At 40.4% G+C, this 27,434-nt stretch overlaps 1 protein-coding gene across 14 annotated transcripts in view; it reads right to left on the minus strand.

Annotated features, from left to right (window-relative positions):
- Positions 1-27,434, minus strand: part of bru3 (CUGBP Elav-like family member bruno 3) — a 590,175-nt gene that overhangs the window by 212,530 nt on the left and 350,211 nt on the right. The window contains exon 1 of one of the 14 annotated variants that reach the window (XM_034323660.2): positions 26,612-27,210. The exons of the other annotated variants lie outside the window; for them this stretch is intronic. The gene's annotated coding sequence lies outside the window, so the exon portion shown is untranslated. Of the gene's footprint in view, positions 1-26,611; positions 27,211-27,434 lie in introns of those variants that run through there. 14 annotated transcript variants of the gene reach the window in all.

Raw genomic sequence — 27,434 nt, forward strand, 5'->3', positions numbered from 1 at the left:
CGAGGGTTGTTCAAAACGTTATAAGAACGAGAATAGGGAAAAATAATGGAAACGTTGCATACACAGGGTCTGGAACGGAGAAGCACCGATACCAGGAACGCCCGGGAATGCGTACGTCCTTCTGTCGGATTGAGATAACATAATGACAGCATTTACGGTGAGAACTATCTGCTTGCGGTACGTCGGAGTTGGCAAGAGTTAAGTACCATTTAGCTCCGATGTGCAACCTGCCTTGCATAGCTAATTTACTTCGAAGGACGGGTTCATTAATGAAAATGGAAGATTCAACACGGGGAAACCTAAATCCCCTTAAATCAATTAAGGATATCTTGACGCTGGTTACCAATCGATTATGTCGTTTACTTATTACCTTCCATTAGAAAGTTAATTTTTCTTTTCTACATAAAATTCAATCAACCGTTTCTTCGATACAAAAAATCAGTAACACGAAATCACCAACCCCCTCGTCCCTTCAATAAAAGAAGGTACTGCCTACAGCCTGTCTGAGAAACAGGAATCGAACAATTTCACTCCGAAAAATTTGCAGCACGAGTATAGGACGACCTTTCAATCGAACCAATCCCTTCATCCGATCTTCTCTTTCCCTTCGGGCTATGCAAAGATGGAGAGGTTCGACGGTCAATGCTATGTTGGTGGACGTTCTATATGTACATTCACATACATATATACATATATATATGTATATATATATCGACGCGGTGGATGGACACACTTCGGTTTGACGCTTCGGAGGACCTCCGAAAGCTTTCATCGGGGAACGCACACCCTCGCTACGGTAAATGCAAACATTTCTGTGGCTCGAGTGCGCGGCTCGAACGCCAGCTCTGAGTGGATAGTCGTCCACTGCTAGATGGATCCATTGTGCTCCCGGCCAAAGTTGGAACATTGAACGACCAAACGATCTTTCTGTTCGCGCCCGTTTCAAGGACGCCGATGCTTGCTCGCCGAACGAATACCGAAAGGAAAGAAATGAATTTCCCGCGGCTCCTCTACGTGACACGGGGATCGACCGTCTACGTTTGTTTACACGAAAATACCGGAACCTGATAGCTGTTTGTTCAGGGTGGCCGGCAAGTGTTCTGTACGGGAGAATGGAACCGATACATCCATGGCAACGAAATTATCGATTCACGGCTCTCTTCTCCGTCCTTCTGTAAACTCGGTTCACGGATCATCGAGAATAAATTGTCACCCTAAGGATGGACTCGCGAGAAGTGAGCCGGGTCATGGTGCTTACAAGAGTCCCTGCTTCGAAATACATAGGGCAATGATTTGATAATTAATTCTGATATTTTTTCATTATTCTAAAAATACCTTTTTGAGGTCATATTTGCCTAATAATAAAGTATGAATATTTTAGTAATTAGAATTGCTTTGCATTGAGCTTAACTAATTATAAATTTGTGACTAAAGGACTAATTATTCATTCTACGTTTATAACTAAATGGTAACTGAATTTTATGAAAAAGATTCGTCAATTTATATACGCGAAGGTAAGAAATATTTTAAGATATTATTTCTGATCGTAACTTTGAAAAAAAACCAGGACTGAATTCACTCACTTTATCTACTGTTTTCTATTCGAAAGTGGAAAAAAAATACGTTCAGCGATGCTGATGGACAAGCATTCTCATGGAAATTTGCTGTCCGTAGAGAATTCAGGAATTTGTGGCTTCCTCTGTTCATTGCCGATCCCGTTCGACTTCTTAAACAACCGGGCAAATTTAGCGTATACAGTGTTTCAAAACGGACGAATGAAAATATCATTCACGAAGAATTTTCGCGTCGCGGGAAAAGTCGCGAGCTGAGGGGAATACTGATGACAGGATAACCGTGTTTTCATTTTAACCATGCTTCTAGTAGTTTGCATACATACATACGTATATGTAGGCATGTTTGAAAAATAAGGATTCTCAAAGTAGGACCTTACCGAAGGTTTGCAAGAAGAACGGAAAATTTCAGTCATATTTTAAAACAAATATTCAATATGTCAATTCCACTTAAAATATTAAATACTTAAAGGACTCACCCTGAGGAAGAGAAGTCATTGGAAGATAAAAATTTTGGAAGTCAAAGGCAGTACACTTACCTGAAACAAAAATAATAAAAATAATATTAGTACACGTAAAATTTGTTTCATTTTTTTTTTTAACACAGTAATTGTAAGCATTGATGTGAAGAAGACATTTAAACAGTAGATGATGTCCTTTTCAACTCCCTTCATCTCTACTCTATCAACACGCTGCCTTACAGAGTTCGTTCCGTGGTTATGCGTGCGAAAGTCCGTGAGTTTAATGTCATTTCGTTCCTCATTTGTGATTCATGAAATTCGCCCGAACTTTCCTGTTCCCCTCCAGTTTCCCGAAGGCGAACCACTGTGATCTCATTTCAGCTGTCCCACGGGTTCGTCCCGAATCCTGAATCTACTGGATAACCACGTAACGAAATCGATCTCCGAAAGGACCTATCCATAATTCCGGATTGTTGCGCGTGAACGACTGAAACTTTTGCTGTCCCCCTAAAAAAGATGTAAGACGTGCCTTTCGTTCCTTAAATAAATTTTGAATATTGTATCCACCGCGAGCTGGTTGGCAACTTAATTCAGAACTTTAAAAACTGCTGAAATTCTATCGTGGAAGAATAGAAAAGTTACCATAAATATAACGTTGGATAGAGCTTACTTTGATTGAATTTTGATAAATAATTTAAGAATTTTCAGGAATTTGAAGCTACTAAAAATATCTGTCATTCTAATGACAACATCAGGAACATAAATCAGTCTGTGTTCAGTTAGAAAATCAAGAAATGACACAGGAAGCGACTAAAAAAAGGGAACCGGAGAAACGAGGGAAGGACGAAAAGAAGGAAAGGTGTCGAGGCCCTCAAAGAGGCGTCGTTGTAGGAAGGAAGCCAATTCGCCCAGAAGCATCTTCTTTAAAAGTTTGTATCGGGACAAGGAAGAAGGAAAGGTTTTCGCGAACAGAAGTGATAGACGCCGCGGAACTAAATTGTCCGTGAAGGGCTCGAGGGTAACGAAGAAGTGCCGGGAATTCAGTAATTTATCCGGAAACGGTCAGAGCAGGAGAACGAAGGAAAAAATGAAGAATGAATCGAGCCTTAATGAAAAGCCATTCACCGATCCCGTACCGTATTTTCGCCAAGGCTGGCTCGTACTTGACAAAATTTACTTATCGACTGCAGAGAGAGAATTCTTTTTCTACTATTTTTCTCCGCTCTTTGGAATACGGTTTGTAGAATATCTCTGATTCGTTGATACTTAGGATTCTACGTTTTCTTTTTGAATGCTTAATATTTGCTTCTAATTACCTTTTTGATTAATTCCATTTGAAATTTAAAATTTGCTAAAAAGACTGTTTTCCTATAAATATAAATTGATTAACTTCTTGGTGGAACAAGCAATAAATTATAATTTTTTACCATCAATTACAATTTTATAGAAAAAAATTAAATCTGTAATTAATCAAAATTTTATGAATTATAATACTGAAGACTAACTATATTTAGAGAAACAAATGTGGATCACACTGCAAATCCAAAGTTGATAGTTTAAAATTATGAGAATTCATCGAAGTTTGATCGTCACTTAGAAAGGAACACCTTCTGAAGTGTGAAAGCTGTTCCAGTTTTATATGGATACTGTTTGAATTTGAATTGTGAACTTTTAGAGTGGCAAGTAAGTAGTGACTTCCATCTGGACTTAGCGATCGGACGAACACAAAGTTTTATGAAAACTATGACCAACGTCCTGAGAAAAGAGTTTTATCGGTAAAAAGAATCCACTTAATGTTGATATTTCATTGGATTGAATTTTCGAAGCGGTCGATGTAGAAAGAAATCGTCTGAGAGAATTGTGAAATTCTTCTGAGTTTTCTAAATATTTGTTCAAACAGTAAAATATTTCACGTGGAAATCATTGTAAAATATTGTATTTTCTATTTTTGAAAATAGAAAATTATTATCCTACAATATATTAATAATAGATGGCATACAAATTTTTATTAGAAAAAAGGAAGGAAAAAATATTTCGTGCTGATAAATGCTATTCTAATTTAAATCCATACGTGGGTACTTTTTAATAAAACACTGAAGTTGAAAATTTTTTATACAGCGGACGAAATTTTTTTGATCGATCAAAGAATTTCGTTGATGAATCCAACCAAATATCGGCAGACTCTGTAGAAACACACGATTTGCAAACACGCAACGAAAAACAGTCCGTGTAGTGCGGTCGGAATTCTTGATTACTTCTCTTCTCTTCCGTTGATTTAGCTGGCATAAATTAATGCAAGCAAAACATGGACGATGCATGCGTATGCACCGCGAACCTAGGTTTGTTTTCCATGCAGCTGCTTCTCTGATTTTCAAAAGGTTAATAAATCCCGCCTCGACTCACCGTCCTAAAGAATCTTCAAACTAATTTATCAATTCTACCGACTGTAAATTAGATTCCTTTCTCACATTTACAGAAAATAACGATTTACTTTACCAAAAAATAAAAAAATTTTTAAACTAAGAGTTTATAAATCTCTCAAATTACCATTGAGAATTAATTTGCAGTTGTTAACCTCTTTTTGGATATCATAATAATGATAAGTATTTTTGTATTACAATTTCAGGACCACGTTAAAGTAAAATTTACTGCAAATTTGCAAAATATAAATTTTGTTCACAAAATTCTTACTCCGTCTAAAAACACGCTAATATTTATCTGTTTCCCGGCTGATTGCACAATTTCTCAGCCGTGTCTCTTGTATACTCAGCTTTATCGACCCGTCAAATCTCGCGGGAACTTAACGTCACGGAGTTGGTCGTACACGTAGAAAAACTGGGAAAAGACTAGCCGTTATTTTGGTTCGTTTTCTGGAAAGTCATAATCAGCAGCCAGCGGACCGTCGTTGACAAGTGGTAATAGAGTGTACGGTTACTGTGAAAGGAGCCGCGAGCCCGTAGGCTGAGCGGTAACGAGAGAAACTGCGTTCATTTAGCTGTGTTTGTTCTTGCTCGTCCTTCCCCGGGGACCACGCGGTTGGAGGAGCACATCGATGTTGTGACTTAATTATACGCCATTCAGAGGCGTGTCTCTTGCACAAACCGCGTCGCTCGTCCGGCACCCTACTATCCTACCAAGTGACCGTGTTCCAAAGACTACGCTTACACGTCCTAGATACACGAGGTGATATATAACCGATGGTACATTCAGAAAAAAAAAAAACACGAAATTCTACATGGAAAAATATCACGAAAATATAGAATCAAAGTTCTATTTTTGAAGAAATTTCGACAATTTTCTTAGTATCAGTACACTTATTCATATTGTATGGCAAAAGTATTCGTATTTTCTTAATTATTGATTGGCCATGCATGATAGTAGCTATATAAAGTGATGAAAGTTTAAAAAATACGGCAACTGAATCGTTAGATGAGAATTTTGTTCCACCGCCTGACTTATCATAGGTATATCTACTGCGCGCTACTGTATGTCTGACTTATCGTAGTGATTTCTACTGTGAAAGTTGTGTTAACACTTTCCACGTAAACTTGGAGCTGTGGATATTATCCGGACGAGTTAAATAAATAAAAATAATAGTATTAATACTCATATTTAATTAGTATTAATATTATTATGCATATCGCCATGATTGCAGCCAAATGTATTATACCCTAGCTACTCTAATGAAAATGTATTACTACACATCATTATAATTGCTACCATTTTCACATAAAAACAACAATTTTTATATAGTATTATACTATACAATGTTTGAAAAAGTTAGCAATTTTTGTCTATACCCTGCTATAAGATAAATCATAGTTACACGTATCTTATTGAACGAACCATGGACACATATATTGCATATTGTAACAATATATCTGTGAATTATTCAGGACCTGTTTTCACGATGTTTCCTGTGACCGAAGCACACGTCGCAATTGAGAGAAGATAAGGGCAGGACAATGAGCAGCAATTTGAAGGCACCCTTAACGATAAGTGTCTCGTTACGGGGGAGTTATGACGAATTTTGATGCCGCAAGATATTCCGTAGAGAACGACTGCTATTATCGTATCTAATAACGATAATAATAATCAACGAAGACGTTTCGACCGTGGATAAAATAACAAGTAAAACTTTACGACAAATGAATTTTGGGGGAGTACGAAAAATAGACACTTCCCACTTTTAAATAAATAGATACGGGGATCTAGTAATAATCAAGTTTTAATAATTGAGATTTTAGAAAGTTTTCTCATGGTGTTTTTGTTGACTTCAAGGAAATCAACAGTGCTCAGCAACTTGGAACCCTATTATTCTTCCCGAGGTACACAATTCACAGTTGTGCAAGATACGGCTGGTAGAAACGAGCAACGATGGTCGCGCAGTAGATCTTCCAAGTTGCTCCGTATAATTGCTGCGTCTACACTCCGAAATATCGCAGTTAGCTTAATTTCGCGGAAACGCGATGTCCTCTTTCTCGGAATTCCCATTTTACGCCGCCTCGTCGCGGTTGAAGTTCCACGGTAGAAGTTCATGAATATTTTGATCTACATAAAAATTCCGTTCGACGTAGAATGGAATGTCATTTAAATACAATTCGAAGAAGACAGACGGATCACATTTGCGATTGATGTTTACCGATGCGTGTTAAAGGACCGCCGTACCTTTTGACGAATTTAGATCCTGACGATGGAATTTCAACAAGTTCGTTACCAATCGAAAGGATACGGTTTAACTCTTACAATAAGAAGGGTTTTCGATCACAGAACGAAAGGGATGTATTTGAAAAATGTGTTATTCAGCGTTTTGTATCCGTAAAGGAGACGCTTTGAACCATATTTTATTCGGCGTTCGCGCGACAGAAGAAGGTACCTTTCAAACGAAGAAACCTTCGCGAAAAAGCTCAAAGGCTATGATCTTGATGATAATACAGCTCCTTTTATGTAGCTCAGAATTGCCGACTACAGAGATCTGTTCTTCTTTCGCAAGCTGCTTGTAGCTCAAAGCGCGGGAATGAATAAAAGATATGTAATACCTTGGAGGAAGTTTGCGCGCTTTCGAAGAATTAGCTAATTGACGAGAACCTTTGGAAGGAGAAAAAGAAGAAGAGCTAAATAATCAAACTTTCTGTTGCATCGTGTGCTGGGAACAATTTGATTTTGATACTGGTGAACCTTCGTAGTACAAACAATGACAAAATGATAAAATGAAATAAAATAAAAAGAATTTTTCTATTTTTCTATGGTACTTCTTAAAAAGATGTATACACTGTAAAATGCAGTAATATTCATACATGTCTTTAGCACCAGAATTTTGATATTTTCGTGTATACATATGCACGTCAACATTGTACACGCCATACGTACACTTTCATTCATGTTCATATTAAAAAATAAATAAATCATGTTGAATGTACGACTGCAGTTGATTTATGGGACCTTTACTCAGCGTACATCACTAGTTTGCATTAACTCGCGCATATGTAAAAGTTTCCCGTGAAAAGCAAAAATATAGAAAGAATATATCTGATGAAAATAAACGACACAGCATACAATAGGAGTCCTTAATTTTAGATAACAATTTTTTGTACCTTAAATGAAGTGAAAAGTGAAGAAATATGTTGAACATCTTGGAATTGCTTGGAACATCTAAATCATTCAGATTACCGCGTGTCTGACTAATCGTAGTTATTTCTACTGCGATAGATAAAACATGATTTGCCTTTTCGTGTATAATTTCTATCTTAATGCGATGATTTTTTTTAATTACCACGACGAAGAAAATATTGTTTAGTCGATAAATCGAAGTCGCAATTTACATGTTTACCGATTCGAAGGAAAACCTTGATCCGTAAAGCGTAGTTGGAAACGATTGATCTCGAAGCTCTCCATATGCCATCAAAATTCTGGCAACGCCGAAATTGCTTCGACTTTACGAAGGTTACACGGAAGATATCGGCTTTCACGAGCAACGTGACGGATCTTTTCGTTCGTCTATCCGACGAAGGCGAAAGAAAATCTTGCGAGCCAGCGGCACGCTCGAATATTCGACGTAACACGTTCAGAATGGTGTTGGAGGGTGACGTGGTAAAGCGGTCTGCCAATAACGCGAGAGAGACCTTTGTGTGGGCCAAGGCGTCGAGGCATCGCATAGCTTCTCCGCCACCCCCTCGACACCCCTTGCCGCAGCTAAAACCCAACCTCCTTGCCAGCCTTGGCAAGGGATGCTTGCAGCCTCTCACTCGACTGCTTCCTACCATACCGAGAACTCGAAAGGGCATCAAAGAAAAAGCTGAGCGCCTATGTTCCGGCAGCGCCGCCATTTGATTTGCGCGAGCCTTGCAGGGGTTTCGAAACGATAATGTCTACCAACAGCTGCGTGGCAAGCCGTTTCACCGAGGGGTGGATCGGGTTCGTTCGAAGGATCTACTCGACGTCGTTTAACATTTCCCGTTAACCAGAACGTCGGGGGATGAAATTTTACTTACTTAGAATCAACGAGCAACTCGAGTACCCTGAATAATTTTCAATCGTAGGCTAAGTCGTGAAATAAGAAGATTCTATTCGGAACCATTGAAATCATCGTGGAAGGATATTTCGATGGACGTTTAAGGAATCGAAAATCTCGAAAGCGATTTTAGTCGAAGCAATTTCCTTTTGTCTTACCTCTATTGTTTAATTCTAAAGGCTCGATAGAAACGAGCAGGTTAAGGGAAAGAGTATCGACGAAGATAAAGCGAGAATCGTATTCCCTCTTTTTTTTTTTCAATTTCCAGCCAATTACGAGAGAGGGCATCGGGACGAAAAAGAAACTGAAAGTTTTCCCTAGTGCGTTAGCGCAAGGAATAATTGAAAGACCTTTCCAGCCTGTCCTTCCACGGCTACCGATTTCACCGGCGGGCTTCCACGGTCTTTGCCGTGGCGCGTCAAAATGGGACGAGGAGAAAGGGCTCTTAAGCCGGCGCTCAGCTTTTTAAAACAATGTAATTGTTAATTTGGAGGCAGAATACAATTGCAGACGCAAAGTTGCCGGTCCCCTGTTCAAAGGGAGACAGAGGGATAGAGAGAGGATGGAGGGGCAAAGACAAGTCGTAGGGAGTCTCGGGGCGGCGATGGTTTGGAGCTGATGAGGAGGCGGGTGGCTGGTGCAAAGGCGACAAAGACGTTGCTATTATTTCGAGAACGATAGTCAATTTAAGTTAACAGTGCCAGAGCTTGGGAGACGGCCCTCTTACGTACCTAAGTAATCTCATTCCGAATTAATGCGCAGCGCGAACGCCGCTAACGCGAGACAGTCGTCTCCGTTAGATTCATCTGCATGCTTCTTTGTGTACCAAAATTGCAGTTCCGTCTAACAATGACGGTAGAAGCGGTGGCCGTACTATGCCGTGGCATTTCACCAAAGACACGCAATTCGCATCGGGCTTTATTCATTCTCGGACCAGACAAACGCTCTTTTACGAGAATCCACCCCCTTATTTTCCTAGTTTCACGGTTTTCCATAAACAACGAACAACAACATCGAACTTATTAAACTAGAGAAACGAGTTTGGCGAAGATACAGCGATTGCGATGAAAATGGATGGACTGCGAATTCAAGGAAGTTAAACAATTTAATCCTTTCGACGATGCTTTTAATTTCAGAACAGGAAACGTCGTTCCGCGTTATTAATGACACACGATGCTTCGACTCTCGAAACCGTACGTTACGTTAATTTATTGGAATGCGGAGGAGGGTTGCCGAAGAAGACGAGGACGAGGAATAAGAGAAAGGCAGGAAACGAGGGAACGGAAACGATCGTACACTCGACGGAACGAAGAGACTCGAGCGTCGAAAGGCTACAAACACTTTCGTTGCGTGGCTCTTCCTCGGGGGAAAAGCTGCCGGCTACGAGTCGTTCCCGTGGTTCGTAAAGAGACCATGGGAAACCGAGAGGCCGTGGATACGAGAGAACGAGGAACGTATAAAACGAAGGCCAGCACTGAAATGATAAAACTGAGGATATTTCCAGCTTACTCTGGTATAAAGGGAGGTCTTCGCGAGATGGAATGTGCCCGCCTCTATGGCGGCAAGGTTAGATCCCAGTCTCTTTCGTACATGGACAATATCGCCAAAATATGGTCAGTTTTAAGAACCATTGAGTTTCGAGGACTTCTTCGATCGCAGTGATTTCTCTTCGACCGTTCTGCAATGAACTGTCTAACCCACCCCGTCGATCTAACGGCAATCGTTCGAATCTTTATTTTTCTTATCGCAACTTGCTTGCTCTAATAAAGTCGCGTTGCATTCGGTACGCTTCTATGAATACGTAAAAGCCTGAGGAGTTATTCCCGATAAAAATGTCTTCCTTAAGAGCTATTCCTTTTAGGATCTCGTTCCGCGCCCTTGGAGCCGAGTTCTGCGTAGATTCTTAAATTCGTAGATATTCGGAAATTTCGGAGGAAAGGAATGAAATAGGGTACAAATGTGTCGGGGGATTTACGTAAGAAGGTTTGGAAAATCTTAAAAATCGTTAATCTAAAAACAGACTGCTATTTATAGCTTACTAGCTTAATTATGATCTTCGACAGTTTCAAAATAATTACATTTATCAAGATTATTAAATAGTCTCCAACTTTCCAGATTTTCAAGAATAATTGACTCTAAATAATTATCCAAATATTTCAGAACTCGAATATAATTAAAATAATCAAAAGCTGCGAGAAGAAGTATCGGTTATCCATCACTATAAATCGCTATTTAAAGTTCCTTTTTACTTGAAAATAATCCACACATAATACGCTCGTTTCGAATTCTTTCAGTTTGATCGGAACGACAGTGATTCCACCGCGATGGGACAGAATTATTGCATCCCTTATTCCGTTCATCGGGGCGTGTAACTTTTCGTTCGCACGCTAATAGAGCGGCGATTAAACATCGCTTTCCATTAGCGTTATTACGCGGATATTTATCTGTCCAACCTGGCACGTTTATAAAAAATTGCGAAACACGCGGATACGTATGTTGATCCGACGACTGTCGCCGGTCCAGAGTAAAGTCTGGGACAACGTGTGCGCGAAAACGAATAACAAATAGGAAAAGCATAGCGAAACGGCCGAAGGTGGCTTAAAAAAAACAGTGACAGCTGTGGGTGTAACGGAAGTTTTTACCGGGCGTGGTTCAAGTGGGCAAAGAGAAGAAAAGAGGAGACGGCGGTCGGTTTCTCTGCACGCTCCGACGGCTTCCGCATTCGTGGCAATAGCGCACAGCACGGATCTCCTTTACGAGTATTGCGGTCTCGCTATGGGTGTCGCGAGAAGAGGCTCATCCTGCCACTCTTGTCGCTCGTTTATGCGACAGTTTGCCTATTTTTTTTTTTCTTTTCTTTTTTCAATCCCAGAATTGTATCCACAGCAGCAATACCACCTTCCTGTCCCATTATTTTCGCTCTTTCTACCTCACAATCTCCGCCTCGCTTCGCTTTATCCACTCGAAAGAGCCGAAGAGACGTTGACCTCAATCGATAACGAAATTTCAGAGAATTTAATGAAAAATTAACGTACACTGATTTTTGTGCAATTTCATTTTGGTAGAACTTGGAAAATATTCAACGGTTCTTCTATTTTATCTTCTAATTTGACTAATTAATTTGAGAAAACACAGCGGTCTTAGGAAGATCCTGAGACGACCGCGAGGAGAAAATAGGCTTGGAACGAGGGAGAAAGACTCGCGTTCATTCCCCGCAGTCCAATTTTAAGGGAGCCCTAAAACGCCCGTTTATAACCCCCCAGCGGCGTTTCAGGGTGGCACGGCAAGCAGCGCTAGAAATGTGCAAGTCAAACAGCTTGACTCAGCGGTTTATCTGGCGGCGTACACTCGCCGACGTTGTACTCGCGCGCGAGTGCTTCGTACGCGTTTATGACTGCACGTTTCGCCAATGGATCACGCCTATTTCACTTTACCACCGTTTGCTTTATCCCTGTACGACGATTCGTCAATAGAACCGACCAGAGTCTCGTTTAAACGTGTACACTGAACTTCAAAAGTATGGAACCATTACATTTCAAACGGACATAATTTTCTATTAATTAAATCATTCCTTTGAAACTACATATCTCCTCTCTTTTATTAATTTGTCAAAAACTTAATCTTCCTTGATAAAATTATTACAAAACTATATTTTCCACTGTGAATATTCAACAGCGTAAGATGGATCTTTTAGAGCCGCTATATCGAGCCACCCTTTCCTTCTCGAATAGAAGAGGGCATTTTAAAGGCAACCACTTTGAAAGCTCCTATACGAAGCAGCTACTTGAGAACGCACTACACACCGCAGCAGCCTAATCTGACTCGGGGCGCAAGATCGTAGATCCACCCACGCCAATCGCGATTGCGGAGAAGAGCGTTGGAACACAGGTGCGAGTATTGCCTCGATGAATCTTTCGTGATAGGATTTTCGTGTAAAACCGAGTAATCTCCGGCTAAGAGTGAAATCTTCCGCTACCGGTTGGATCGTTTTTCTTATCTCGTCTTATTCTTTGAATACCTCACGGCTAACGGATACTAACGTATTTCTATTTTCATCTAAATATCAAGAAAATCGTGATATCCATATTTTCAACAAAAGGAGGGAGAATATTGTAATTTCTAAAAAAAATATTTCTAACTGTAATTCTATTCTACAATAAATACATTTAAATGATTGCCTGTAACAAAATTCTTGAAGAAAAATTACACTTCCTTCCGAGACAAACGCCAAGGGACTCGCAGAAAGCGAGTAAGAACGTATAAGTTTAGCGGATTTAATAACTCCGAGTTTAATTAACTACTGAAAGTCTAGTGATCGATTTCCCCGGAGTTCTTTCTTCCCAACGTTTCCTCGCCTTTTCGCATTTCCCTTCAGCCATTTCCGTCAGCTAGACGGTTCATAATCCTCGGAGACCAGAAATCTCCGTCGTTCGTTCGGCCGGCTCGGAACAGCCGAATTCCTTCGGCGACCGAAGTCGTCGACGGAGCTAAGAAGCTCCGCCTGGCTGTTCGTTCTGGCCGTCAAAAGTGCTGAAAGCGTCGGATATCGACAGGATCGTACGAAGGGGAGCCCTGGCCGCGTCAATGGCGCGGTATGAAATCGAAGATAAGGGAAACGAGAGAGAAGCGAACGCGGAGGAACGATAACTCTTATGGAAACTTAAACGGCGAAACTTTTTCGTACTTTTCGTGTGGGTCAGTCGTTGCGCGGAATCCCTGCGACCGAGAAGAAACGTAGGGTGTGGGCGGAAAAGAAACGGAAGAAGCCAGAAGGGTTCCACGTAGAAAAAAAAAAAAAAAGAAAAATCGCGAGCGTTGCGCAACGAATCGAAGTTTTCGGTAACTGGATGTTCGTGCCTAGAAGATTTTCTTCGGAGACTTGGGTGGACTCGTTACTTCCGCCGAGCAAGAACGACCCTTAATGAGATCGTTTGTTGAACGCGAGCTCGTAATGCCACTACCCACTGCATCATATTTCACCTTCGGCGAACAACTCCGTCGAGATTCTTGCGAGCTCATTTAGAAGTTGCACGGACGTTTCGAGTTTCAGAAGGGAGAGGAGAAAAAAGGACGAGCAGCCCCTCGTTGCAGGGAGAATGTGTTATTGAAATAACGTTAACGCTTCGACAAGTTTTCGTGTTCGAATGAAGAATCAAAAAATACTAAACGTTTCCTTATATATAAATAATACTATCTATAGATTACCAATTGAATTTTCCAAAAAAATGTATAAATCTTTGTTATTAAAATATCGAACTTACCTTTTACGTAGTTGTATTTCATTCCGGCAGCTTCCCCCAGAAGAACTGTTTCGCTTGAAAATATGATCCCATAAATTTCTTTATCGTCTTTATCAACGAACCACTGTTATGAAACTGTTTATCGTAATTTGCGAGTGGAAAGAGTTCGAAAGAAGTTCCGGTAGATTTTAAGCTGTTACGGAGCCAAGTATCCTGTGGGAGACATTTTAATTACAGGCGATCCATTCGTTGGCCAGTATATATTCAACGATACACCTGCTCCTAGCACTTGCTGCCTTTGCCGGTGTAGTACGACCTGACGCCATTTGTCTTTCGAGTTTATATATAAAGCCGATCGTCGAACCTTCCCCTTCCTCACCGTACCGCTGCTTCCGCTTACCGCCTCAAAGGCCAGCTCTGTTCGCCCCAAATCGGAAACTTCGGGCGACAGAGATTGACTGGACTTCAATAAAGCTTCTTCTCGAAGTACCGGAGAAGATGGCTGCTACAGAGAGTGATGAGACTGGGATATGCTGGTACCGTTAAACTGGTCCGTTGCTCTAATCCTTTATGGCGCACTCAATTCAGTCACCTCGACAAAATGTAACAACTTTGATCCTGCTACACAGAGAAGTTTCTTCGCAATGTTCTGGAGAATTAATCGTAGATTCGCTGTCGTCGTGTTGGCCTTTTGTATTATTTCAATCAAATGCGTAGCAATTTTTCACGTTTGTTATGACACCCGTACGAAAGGACGCCGAGTCCAAAATTGAATTTGAGGTTAGTATTTGACCTTCCATTAGTGTCGACTGTATTGTGATGTGGCAGAGGTCGTGAAACACTAAAACACACTCGCAAAACTCCAATGCACACTCGCAAAACTTCAACGCGTACTCGCAAAGCTACAAAACGCACTCGCAACAATTTAAAACGCACTTTCAAAACTTCAAAACTCACTCGCGCAGCGTCAACGCGAAGCAAGCGCCACCACGCTATAAGGTCCCACGATGCAATGAGGCCCCCAATTAGTCCCCACTACTGCGTATGCCACGGCGCATGCGCGAGCCGCGCTTGCGTAAATAGTAACGCGCGAATTTTTGAATGCAAATACGCCGCGTTATATACCAAATTACAATATTTGACTAAAACAAATACACAACCGTGATAATGCTATTAAACGCCGCTGAGAAAATTAAATTTTGTTTAATAAAGGACACCATTTGTACGAATTAATAGATCCCAATGGGAAGCTTCGCGATAGGAGACGCGCCGTGTATCCGCTCTCGTTTCAGCAACGTTACAAGGGATCCAGGACGACTGTCTACGATAATCAAGACTAACAGCTTCGGCTGATCCTTCAAGCTTCTTCGTCAGCATCTCGGTGCACCACCCCCGCTACGCTATATCTCAATTTATATCACAATAATGTCACTTTAGAGAGACGTATATGGGCGCCGCCTTTTTCTTTCCCTCGACACTCTTACCGGCAAAGGAAAGAATTCTCGAAACGATGAATTCGTGGTCGCAGTATGTATTGGAATGTTCAAAGGGAGCTACGTTTTCTACGATACGGTGTATTTTCTCGGACACGACACCCTTGGGAACGATGTTGAATCGTTCGAGTAGTTACAACCACGAAGAATGTTGCTTACAGATGGGCAAAGCAATCGTATTATTAGCTTGGGAGATATAAACGAGATGTACTCGTTGAATTAAAAATGTTGGACGAAGTGTAGAGTTTTATTTGTTGTACTAAGAGGAAGAATTTGAAGAAATAAATATCTAGAACCATTTCTTGCGGAGCTAGAATTAAAACAATTATAAATTTTATAATTTTTAAATTAAATAACAGACTTATTCTTTCTTTCTTGTATAGATTAATATTTTTGAAATAACACGAATAAAGAAAAATTGTCTTCCATCCGAATAGAATTGATTGGAGATTTTATAAGAATATAGAATTTTTTCCATCATGATTACCTGGATATATCAGGTGTTCTGAACGGTGGAACCAGAAACCACAAAGATCTCAACTGAAAGTCTCTTACTTCGTGCGGGGTGTTATGAACGAAAGGCTTTATGCACGAAGTCTTCAAGTACTATTAAATTAAACGGTACTTAGGAACTTCTTACATAAAACCCTGTAACTGCCCACCTCAATTAATAGACACGCGTTTGAAATCGTCCTGCTAAACTGTCTCTTTCCACTGGGGGTAAAACACAGAGACATCTTTAATATTCTCAATGAAAATTATTCAACCGACACTCGATTCAATTCTTCGTTATTTCAGAATATGTACTGAAAATTGAAAATAGAATAAAACTAATTTTCACCAGGCGACAAGTCCAAACGACAAAGAATCGCTCTTTACAATAAAGAATAATTTTCATTCGTTAAATTCGAAAGATGTTTTCATCGAAGCAGACGATGGCCGATGATAGTCAGGCTGGTTGATTAAAAGCTGCGTATTTTCGCGCCTATTCACGAATCAACGTGCCGCTAATGGGATTGGAAATACTGAGTGACGCCGAGCGGGGTGCGAGATCGGTTCAACTCGCTCGCCTACACCCACGCTTCCGCTTCGGCCAGCGTACATTTTCAATTTTGCGCCCCGAGTTTTAATACCTCGGACGGCCTTTTCAAAAGCATTTTTGTTGTCGCTGCAAATGACGAGAACTTATTGCTACGAAAGGTCTTACCCTCCGGAATAAACCGTCGAATGAATTTCAATGGTGTGAAAGCAGTTGCTCGAGATCATCGAACCAATCGGAAAGTTGTTCGAATGAATTACACCGTTCGATAAAATCGGACAAAACGATCTTCCGGATGAAATGTCTTTTCAACGAATTTTCGTTCTTAATCCAGGGATGGATGTTTGATGAAAGGGTGGTTTCATAAAGTTCTTTCAAAACGAATAAAACAAAATTAGAAATTTATAAAATACCAAACTTCCAAAAGGAAGATAACAGTATTCAATGACTACTTTGACTTATTGTTGCTTCCCAACATTAAGGAACGTCCTTTCCTCAAAGTTTATGATCGTCTACGCGTAAACACGAGCTCCGGCTGTGTTTAGATTCTTAGCACGCAAAACTTGTATATATGTACGCGTACGCGGTCGCGTTTGTATGGGCCTTTACCGGCGAGTATTAAGTTGTTCGGATTAGGCCGCCCTACGAAACTTGCTCCGCGAGATTAACCTATTCCGGAGCTTTATAGAAACTCTGCACAACCTGGATTACGGTGGCCACCGAAATCTCGGCTGCCAGTACACCGCTGCCCACCAACGACACCCAGAATCCCAAACAGATGCCTCCATTTACGATGTTCCTCGGGATTCGTGGTTACCATCTCTCGGCCATAGAACCGGACAGAAAAATCGATCGAACGAGACCGATGACTTTGATTCGACGAATTTAATTGCCGCCACGGAACGGGCGGGTGATCGATTAGAATTTCGGTAAAGCGAAAGACGCGGGAAAGAGGTGTTTTCCCTTTCCAACCGCCATCGTCGAATAAAAGATACGGCTTGACACGTGTCGATATCGGCAAGCCGGTCATCCATCAATGCAAAAATTCCGGGATATTTTGATCAAAGGGGAACAAATTATTCCTGCTTTCGATAAATTTACACCTGTCATAACCTGTTCGCCGCGTCGCACCCGATGAAAGCGTTCACTTTACGGGAATTCCGTTGAATTTCTACGGGTTAACGTCGAATAGATTGGCCGGCCGCGTACGTTCCCGAGTTAGGTATACGCTTTTTAACACGTAACACGGAAACGGGAAACCGAGCGTTTGTTACTCGCGGCTGAACGTGTAACGTACGTGAAACCCTGTAATTTTGGTTCCGCGCACAACCGGCTACAGCTGTACATTAATGTACAATGGAAAGAGGTCGGCTGCATAACGCGTATCCCACTCGACGCCCGCTCGATGTACAATCGACGATACTCTATTTGCGAACCTACATCGTACGACAAACAGGTGTGCTAGACATTGGACCGTGGCTCGGTTTGTGTTTGCACGCGATAATATTTCCATAAAGCATTCTTTGATTAACAGCGAACGCTGACTGAACGTCTATTGATAAGAAACTCTGATATTGTGAAGGAAAATTTAATTAAAAAAAAAATGATATTGATTTCTGTGCACGAAACTCGATATCTGAAATTTCTTTTTAAACCCTACGGAGAGAAAAATGTCACATAATTGACCTGTACCTAAAAGCTCCGCTAGGGTATATACGAACTTGTACTCTACAGAACTTTCCGATGGACATGAAGCAATTTTGAAAACTTTCAAAAGGTGACAAGGAAGAAGATGGAAATGCGAAGGACAGTAGGAGCATCGGAAGAATATAAAAGTGGAATATCTAGCCATTTGTCTGCCAACTTGTCTCGATACCACCGGCCCTCGAATGGTCCAAGAACGTTTGAAGAAGCAAGACACCGACGAGATGAGAGGAGAGATCGTTGGACCCTCCTCGACGACTAACGATCTCATTATTCGGTTTCAAGTATACCGGCTTTATTTAAGTTGAACAAATCAACAAAATTGATGAAAGTCATTCCTTTGTCTCCTTTAATGCGACCTTACAACAGATTCTTTAACTGAGACCGGCTACCCTTTGAATATTCAATGAATACAGACTTTAACACTTTGTAATTTTTAATGGATTTATTAGCAATGGCAGCTTATTAAATTATTATTCTTTCATTAAGTGTTCTTTGTTTTTCAATTTTTCAGAGATACTTCTACTAACAGTATCAGTAATTAGAGCTGAAAGTCATCCAGGAGCGTTCGACATAAAATTGTCGAAAACGAACGGTCGAGTGGTATTAACGTCTGACAGCAGCCGTCGAAGTGTAAAATCGAAACTCTGATTACGGACGGCAGTAACGGGAATTTCTGTTCATTTATCGAGCCACATACAGCTGCACCGCTGCGATATCGCGTCAGGACAGTGAAATTGTGAATTTCTAAAAATTTCAATATCAATCCTCAACACCCTTCAATGTTGCCAAAACATTATCAGACCTTCAAAGATTTACAGATTTCAAATTAATATCGACGAGTAACGATCAGGATAAAAATTCAGAACGACAGTTTTAGGGATCTATAAAAGATTTCACAATCGCATTGAACCATTGAAATTCTTTCACCGCAACTTTTCCAGGTTGTAGTTTCCAGGAAGTAAGAATTTCGCGGAGGAAAGAGCCAGTTTGAAGGAAACCACGAGCACACACGAAGCCCTCACGAAAGGTCGGTTTAGGAACGATAATTGGCACGAAGGCGATCGTTCCGTCCCTTTTCGTCGCACCTCCGACAGAATTTCGTAGACCAGGGAGGAAATTTGATTTGCAAATTCAGTTAAATCCCCTTCGCCTGCTCGATTCCTAGTCATCCCTTCTTTGCCGTTGGTAACCGCGCAGGATATACGCACGCCTCGCTTGGCTGTCCTGTAGGACACCCTCTGGGCCTCGTGGGAGAGGAGGCCGAGAAAAGACGCGTCGCATGAATTTTAATTTCACTTCGCCTCGTCGTCGAGCGCGATGCACTTGGGACAACGTAACGAGCAGCTAAAGTTTTTTTTCAGGAAAAATTAAAAGTTTCACCCACGTTGGTCGTTCTTCGTTCGCCCGTCCTTCGTTTCCTTCGCCCGCCCTTCCACCATTCGGCTGACAAGCTACACTGATGGGCCAGAAACGTACTTCCTCGACCAAGACCGCACCTTAATGTCTCGTAAAGTAATTAAGCCGGCAAGTTACCGGGGACCGAGGAACTTCCTCGAGGAGGTTGATTTGTTCTCCATGTGCCGGAACACTCATTCGATCGCAGAAATGACGTCCTCCGAGACCACCATCTGCCTTGATGACTTCTTAACAAGCTAACCGACTACCTCTATCAAGATCTATTTTCAGAAAGTCTTTCTGAATAATTGCATTTACTTGCAATTTCATATTCTCTGTGATATTTAATATTAGACTATCCATGGAATTATGTATAAGAATTTTGATAAATTGTAAATTTAATTAGCATCTAATAAAGTGCCATGAAAAGCTTCAAAGTTTGCCTAATGTTTATTTTATGTTTGAACAAATGGAGAAAAAGTAGGGACAAAGGAACAGAGGGAAACAAAAGAGAACTGAAAATAACCAAGTAAATGTACAGATGGATAAATAAATGGTTAAACAAATAGAATGAAGCTGGTAAAGAGGAGGGGAACTGGGGTTGAAAGAGAAGAAGAGAACACGCGACGTAAAAGACTTTTGATGTCGAGTCGGCGCAATCTGCTGGCATCCAACAGGAGGCGGAAGTGCGGATGCGCGCACGCGTACGAATGGCGACGGACGGATTTGCAAGCCAGATTGAAATTTTGAAATTTAAATCTTGCCGGGACTTAAGCTTAAAAAGTCCGGAGCTCCGCGAAGGGACAAATGCATGTATTCCAATACGAGGAAGGTCTTGCTAATTGTCGGACAATTTCGGACGGGAGCAGAGAAATACCGAGATCAAACGATCTTTTGACACAACAGGCTTGTTTCCTATTCTCTCGAATATCGCCAGACGGTTGGCAAAATGATAAATTGCGAATGTATTCCTACTAAAATCACCCGAAAAACGTTTTTCGTTATTGCTGCATTTTTAAGAAAATTGAATTGTAAATTCAGAGTTGATTTGCAATCGGTGCTATGGAATGGTTAAAAATTCTATTTCAAATATTTCAGCAACTTGGAATAAAAGAAATTACAGTGAATTATCACTTCACATTTATCCTACTGATTTGTCACCTCGTATTTTCATTATTTGGGTCATTTGAAAACCATTAGGAAAATTGAAATTTTTAGTAAGACAAAAGAGGAAGAATTCGTTTTCAGTTAATTTTGTAGCTATTTGACAAGTTCTCAAATAGATGTGAAATTAAAAAAAATGTTAATTCGGTGGTAATTAGTAGATATGTAAATTGATTAAATCACGATTTCTGTTTAACCATCACCATCAGCTATTCCCATAAATATCTCTACCTCATGAACTCCAAAATTGGAGACATTGTTGGTTCGAAAAGGTCATATTTATCCGTGACAAATGAAACCACTTTCTCTCACCGACGATCTTCCTTCGACCTCATTCCTAACGTTAACAAACCGTGCCATTTTCTCTTCATTCGTCGTCCATCCCAAACTCTTACATCTTTCAGTGTGTTCGTTGGCTGGTTGAAGTAACTCGTTACTTCACTTTGTTCTTTGAATTGGATAGTTTTCCATTAGCAATCATAACAACGTCCTTTGGCCCATGCCTCCAGACTGATGGAGACGATGAAGAGGGTGCCAACCAAGCAGTTGGGGTGAGTTTGTTTATTCAAGCTTCCGCGTTACCCTCTTCGTGCTACTGATGGAGGTTAGCCTTGTTTTCCGCCCACGTAGTCCCGTGGTAATTTCCATTTTTATTACAAAGTGAATTGCATCCCCTCCCCATAGTTCAACGCTTCTACCATGGCTTTACCTATCTTTCGGTTCACTATGACCTCTCTTTATTGATACAACGATAATAATTAAAAATATCCTGTTGTGTTACTTACGTATCAGATGTGTGATTTAATAGAACTGGACAACTTACCTGAAACAGAAAGAAACAATTTTGTTAGTTTATTAATGAAAATAATTTAGCTATTTAGTCACACAATCTAAATACAGAATTATCTATAATCTGTTGAATAATTTAATGTTAATTACTTGAAATGATCAACGAGATTTTGCATTTTTATTATCTAATCTTTTCTCAATTAATTAATTTTTTAAGTGAGAAAGTACGAAACGAAGAAGATATGTTTTTTTATATGACATAATTGATATTTTGAGACAAATAATAAAAAGTTACAATTTAAAAAAAATATATTTCTTAAGGATAAATGATACGAGAAAGCAGGTGCGAAGAAGATGCGCCACGAAACGATCCCAGAACGTATCCCGATCGTTGAAACACTTGTAAGGCTTGACGACCGATAAAAGTTTCAAGATTCCCATCTCCCACGGTCGAGGGACCGAAGACGGTATCTCGTAAAAAAGGAAACTAAGAAATATCAATACGCACTATCGAGTTTCCTACTGCTCAGGAACTGATATGACCATTGGGGACAATCGAGCATGAGGAACGATATTAGCAATAAAGGCGTAAATAAGTTCCAAGTACTTTCCCCAGTGACGTTTATGTTAGCTGCAGTATCGATCTGAATTCGATCATAAAAAATACCTCTATAACTGCACCATTCAAACAGTTGTTTAACAGTGAAAATTGAATTTAAACGTGAAAATATCTGATCAAATTTATGTAAAAGTAGATATTTCTAGACACATTTGTTGAGGACAAATCATTATTTCCAAATATTGTTTGTTTTTAACTTATCATTCTCAGTAGATCGTTATGAATAATTTCATTTTACAATTGAGGATTTGTAAAAATTTACAATTATAGAATATTTAGTTAATTCTGACTGAAACATATCTGAAATTTTATTACAAGTAAGTTTAGAGCTGAATTCACTGTCAGAAAATGGAACTATAGACGAGAGATACGTCCCCTTCGATACGGTTAGATGGGTACGATATTAGGTATTGGACATATTGGATACAAGCGTGTATGGTTGCAAGATCCTCTGGTACTCAGCGCCTAGAGAGGCAGAACCATAACGGAGTATAATTCAGTACAGTTCTGGTGTGTATAGTGCATACTCCATTCTCCGACAATGCAACGTGCACGCTCCCTGTATCCTACTGCAACGCCCTGCCGTAATGCATTATACCTGAGTAGGACACCATTTATATGTGTCCTACACGGACAAAGGTACATAACGTACCTGACCTCGGTCTGTTCTCCTAGCCAACTTGAATACACGACAGAATCTCGAATCGTATTAAAGGACGCCATCGCTGTTACTTGCAGAAAAGTGGCTTCATAAATTCTGATTAGCTCAAACGAGATCATTACAGAACGTGTTATCAGCTTCTAAGAGATATATTTCGGGTGTAACTCCAGAAATAGCTATCATCGTGGCGTGTCGTGTACAGAGATAGGAAACAACCCAACAGATATTAATGCAATTGTTCAATATTTATAAAATATTGAAGAATTTTTAGTAAAATTTTCTTTAGCAGGAAAAATGAATTAAAGTTAGGTGTTCATTGAACCTAAGACCTTCTTTAAGACAAATGCACATAAACAAAACATCCTTCACGAAGAAGCTATCCTGTCGCCCAGCGATTTATCAGTGATTAACTGGCAAACAAAGTGTCAGTATTTTGGTAAGGATACTAGTCGTGTAATTTACGCGGCGATGTTGCACTGTCTGTCCAGATGACATCTCAGATTACGTCCGAGGCAAGAAGAAAAGGGATAGCAGGAGTTTCTGGTTGCGACTGCTCTACCATATCCCCGTTGTTCTGTACCCAGAAAATGGTGGAACGGGTTTCATTTATCTTGCCTGGGATCGCGTTGCATCCCGACAAATGCAACATCCCTGGGAAAACGCACTGAATACACTTTTCAAGGAACACCTGAAGTTCATGGCTTGTTTCAGAGAAATCTGATTTTTGCGATATTGATGGAGAACCATCGGTGATAATAAAGGTACGTTTCCAAGTGACAGTAAATTGAAGCTTTTAAATAATATAATTAGTTAATTTCATTTCGATTTATTATTGCATAAAGATTTCTCAGGTCTCCAAACTGAAAATTTATTTCTATCAATTGTAGTGGAGGATGCTTTTATTTTTGTGAAAATTATAAATTACTTTTACTTTTTCACCGACTAATCTCTTTCGACTCAGCTCTTTCCTGTTCTGTACGGCGTTGAAGTCGCGAAACGAAATTCAATCTCATGACAAAATGATTTTTGTTTTTCCGAACGATCACAGTCATGAAATTCCGTATCGTGTCAATAAAACTGGTGATTTACTGTCACGCGAAAACCTACCTGAAAGCATAAAGACGAGGAAATCGAGAATGCGACTCGGAAACAGACTTGGACAAGAAAGGAATTGGGTGTTCGGCAATTTCTGTCAGGCTGCATAGCCGCCATGAAAAATGAGCTTCGATCGTTGGCAAAAAACGGCACAGCTTCACCGGTGCCACGGTTTACGAGAATTTTAAAACAGCTTTGCGTCGCGTGAAAAGCTAACGCGAAGCTTTTTCAACATGCTGTACGTACGGGAATACATATTCATCGGGGTGTTCTCTCCTTTGGGCGTAAATCTTTGCTTTCATCCGCGTCAATCGAGGCTACGAAACGGAAATTGCGAAACGCCGGTGACACGATGCGTGCCAGTCGATAGGTATTTTCACATCGACGAAAAATACGTTACAAATCCAACTTTAACCTGTTCGGGATTCCGGTCACGTAGCCTCGTCGAAAGATATATATCGTATATTGCTTGACGCGTCGGCCCTTCTTCACATACCCCACTTTCCAACCTCATTCCAGCCACTTCGAAACGCCTCTACGGCTAATGTCACACGCGCACAGAAAAGTTATACCGTAGCTCGTGCAAAGTGCAAATAGATTTCAAGAATCGTTCGATTTTAATGTCGATGCTATGCATACGTAACAACCATTCCGATAAGAATTGCATATGGCGAAAGATTCGAATCTGTTTCGATAAGTGTGAAACTTTTTCGAGACCTTGTTTCTTTATACTGTGGAGGAAATATTATTTTGCAAAATAACTTATGAACATCTATATTGATACAGTAGCATAATAATTGCAATTGCATTTATAAGTACTTTTTAATTTGAAGTTTTCCTAAACTCAAAAAATTATAAAATAATTAATTTTTATTAAACAAATTATACCTAGGAAAAAACTATACGGGGTTTAATTGGGTAATTGTATAAACATCAAGGAATTTAAAGGAAAACGTTTCTAAACTTTAAGGTATTCATATGACTACGATACTACTGCGCGTCTGACTAATGACGGGTTATACTACTTAAAAGTTGCATCCTGAACAAAACTACCTTAATCGGATTTTGACTGATCTCTACCGTATTGTACGACTTCAAAACTATAAAATGAATGATTTATTCTAGAAATAGAGGTATTTGCAGCAATATTTGTGCAATCATTTTCAATAGAAATAATAACAAACTTAGTTGAAAATTGAATACTTAAAATCAAAGAATTTCATATGGATCTTAACAGAATCTGTGGAAATATGTTGAACGATCTAAAATGGATAACAATGTTTACGTAAAAGCCGAAAGAGGCGGACGCGTTTGAAAACGGAACAGGTGCGCGGCATTGTTTGGAAATGGCCAAGTCTCAAAGAACAACAAATATCATATGCACATATTTAGCGAATGTATATTGTTTCAAAACATCTAACTCTTGGCTCCTAGGCCAGATTGCTATTCTACTCTTACTTACAAATTCCACGTCTACTAAATTCTGTTTTCACTGCATCAATTTCTAGAGCTCCGTACGTTCCACGAGGAAATTTTTCACCACGAAATTTTCACTTTCTTTTTTGGTTCCGGTATTTGCGCATACGTAATGGTGCATTTAAATAGATTAACTTGAGAAATTTTTAAAAGCAGTTTGAAAAATATTTTCGTACCGTGTTACAGATTACATTTAGAGTACACCCCATTAGTTACTGTTATTATGATTCACTGTTATCGAATATGGTTTTAATTATCACGTTGCACTAATTCATCACTTCACTGTTCTGCTATGGAAAAGAGATAATGATTATACGTGTAAATGAAAATACAACGTCGTTCACTAAATTCATTATCCATTGATTTTGATTGAATTTAATTTTACACAAAAATTAACTACGATCGATGGAAGTTAAATTTTGAATCTTTTTTCGAAAAACAATTTATTCAAATATGAACATGACTACCATATTGAAAAGGATTATAATGATCTACAATATTATTACTGATTATTACTTAATGGTATTCGGAATTAACAGTCTCCAAAATAATATTATACATCAAATTGCATAATACTTGCAATGGAATATGTCTTATCGCAGATGTTCCAGTATTTAATGATCATTGTAACATTTGCATTGCATGCCTATTATTTAGTACTGCTTTGCATCAGACGACTATAGCCGTTCTTAAAACACAGTTGTCGTTTCCTGGTGAGCGATTACAGTCATCCATGGTAGTGGAAAGGCTAATTATGTAACTAAACTATCTACCGCTCCTCGACCATAATTCCTACATCAATTTGCATGCTAAACATAAAATTAATCAATAAGAAAAGAACTAGTACGAAGTTAAAATTAGCAGATATTTTTCTCAATTTCCTTCTAAATTTAATTCCACCTAACAATTCAGCATATATTTAAGTCAGTCCCTCGTATAAATAAAGAAAGTAAATTTGACTTTCTGTTTTATACTTATTCTGACCTTAAGAAATGATTGCAATAATGGACGTTCAAGAATGATCCCGCAGAATTTCAGGCCATAAACAGTTTCGCGGGAATATCAGCGAATCCTTAAGCTCCCGATTACCGGCTTTGGAGTTTTGTTCTCGGAGGCGGCAACAGGTTACCAGCACGCGCCGTTCGCCGAGTCGTCGAGTCGACCACGGGGACGGTCGCGTGTGCGTGTCTGCGCGCTCATTTCTCGCGTGTTCCTCTCCCTTTCTCCCATTCTCACTGCTTTCTCACCCTCTTTCTCTCTCACGCTCGCACGCCTCTCTCATTCAAACTTTCGCTCTTTCCCAGACCCGATTTCCATCCCTTTCTTTCGCGCCTAAACCCCGAAGCAATCCGTATCTCGACCTAAGGGTAAAGATGCATGGAAATCTGACCTATGATCCATATGCGTGGCTGACCAATGAGTGTCCTCTGTCGCTGCACGGACACGTGCCACACGAGGTGAAAGGACGTCTAAGGCCACCACGAGGAAGAAGATCACCGCACAAGCTCGAAGATCTTCTATTACGGACCTCTTCGCTGCGTGTCGTCACTGACGCGTGTCACTCTCGCCACGCTCTGCTGTCTCAATATCTTCCCCCAAAGAACACGCGAGCAAACATCGACAACACCTTGTCCTCTCCTTTTAAATCGTATCTCCTGCGTTTACTTGTTCGTATTTAAAACAGTTCATTCACTGTTATTCTCTCGCGACGCACCGTCACGAGGAGGAAATAAAAGCGTGCACAGAACACGGTATAGAACGTACGAGATATCGCCGGGGAACGGCAAATACGGTTTTAAGGGACGGCAAACGGGCTCTATTTCACAGGCTTTGTTTTTTGTATAATTTTTTTTTCTTTTCGTTTTTTTCTTTTTTTTTTTTTATCTAAACACAATTCGGAAACACACGCAGCGCGCGGCGTGGCGTGGCGTAGCGGCGAGTCGGATGGCTGACTGGCGGAGAACCGACGACTCTCGTTCGGTCTCGGTTCTCGGTCGTGGCCGTGGGGATCGCTGGTGGCTGGTAACGCGCGCGGGAGGGTGCCCGCCGGAAGGCTAAAGGGGAGGGGGCGAGGAGGTGGAAGCCGAGGGAGTTGGTTGCTGGAAATCGGTGGTAGGGTAGCGGCAACGGTGGTGGCGAACGTCGGCTCTGCACGACCATCGGAGGGAGGATGGTTCGTCGAGAGACCGAGCGAGAGGAACGAGTACCGTTGA

Source organism: Osmia lignaria, chromosome 11, assembly GCF_051020975.1.
Source record: "Osmia lignaria lignaria isolate PbOS001 chromosome 11, iyOsmLign1, whole genome shotgun sequence".
NCBI classification, from domain to species: domain Eukaryota; kingdom Metazoa; phylum Arthropoda; class Insecta; order Hymenoptera; family Megachilidae; genus Osmia; species Osmia lignaria.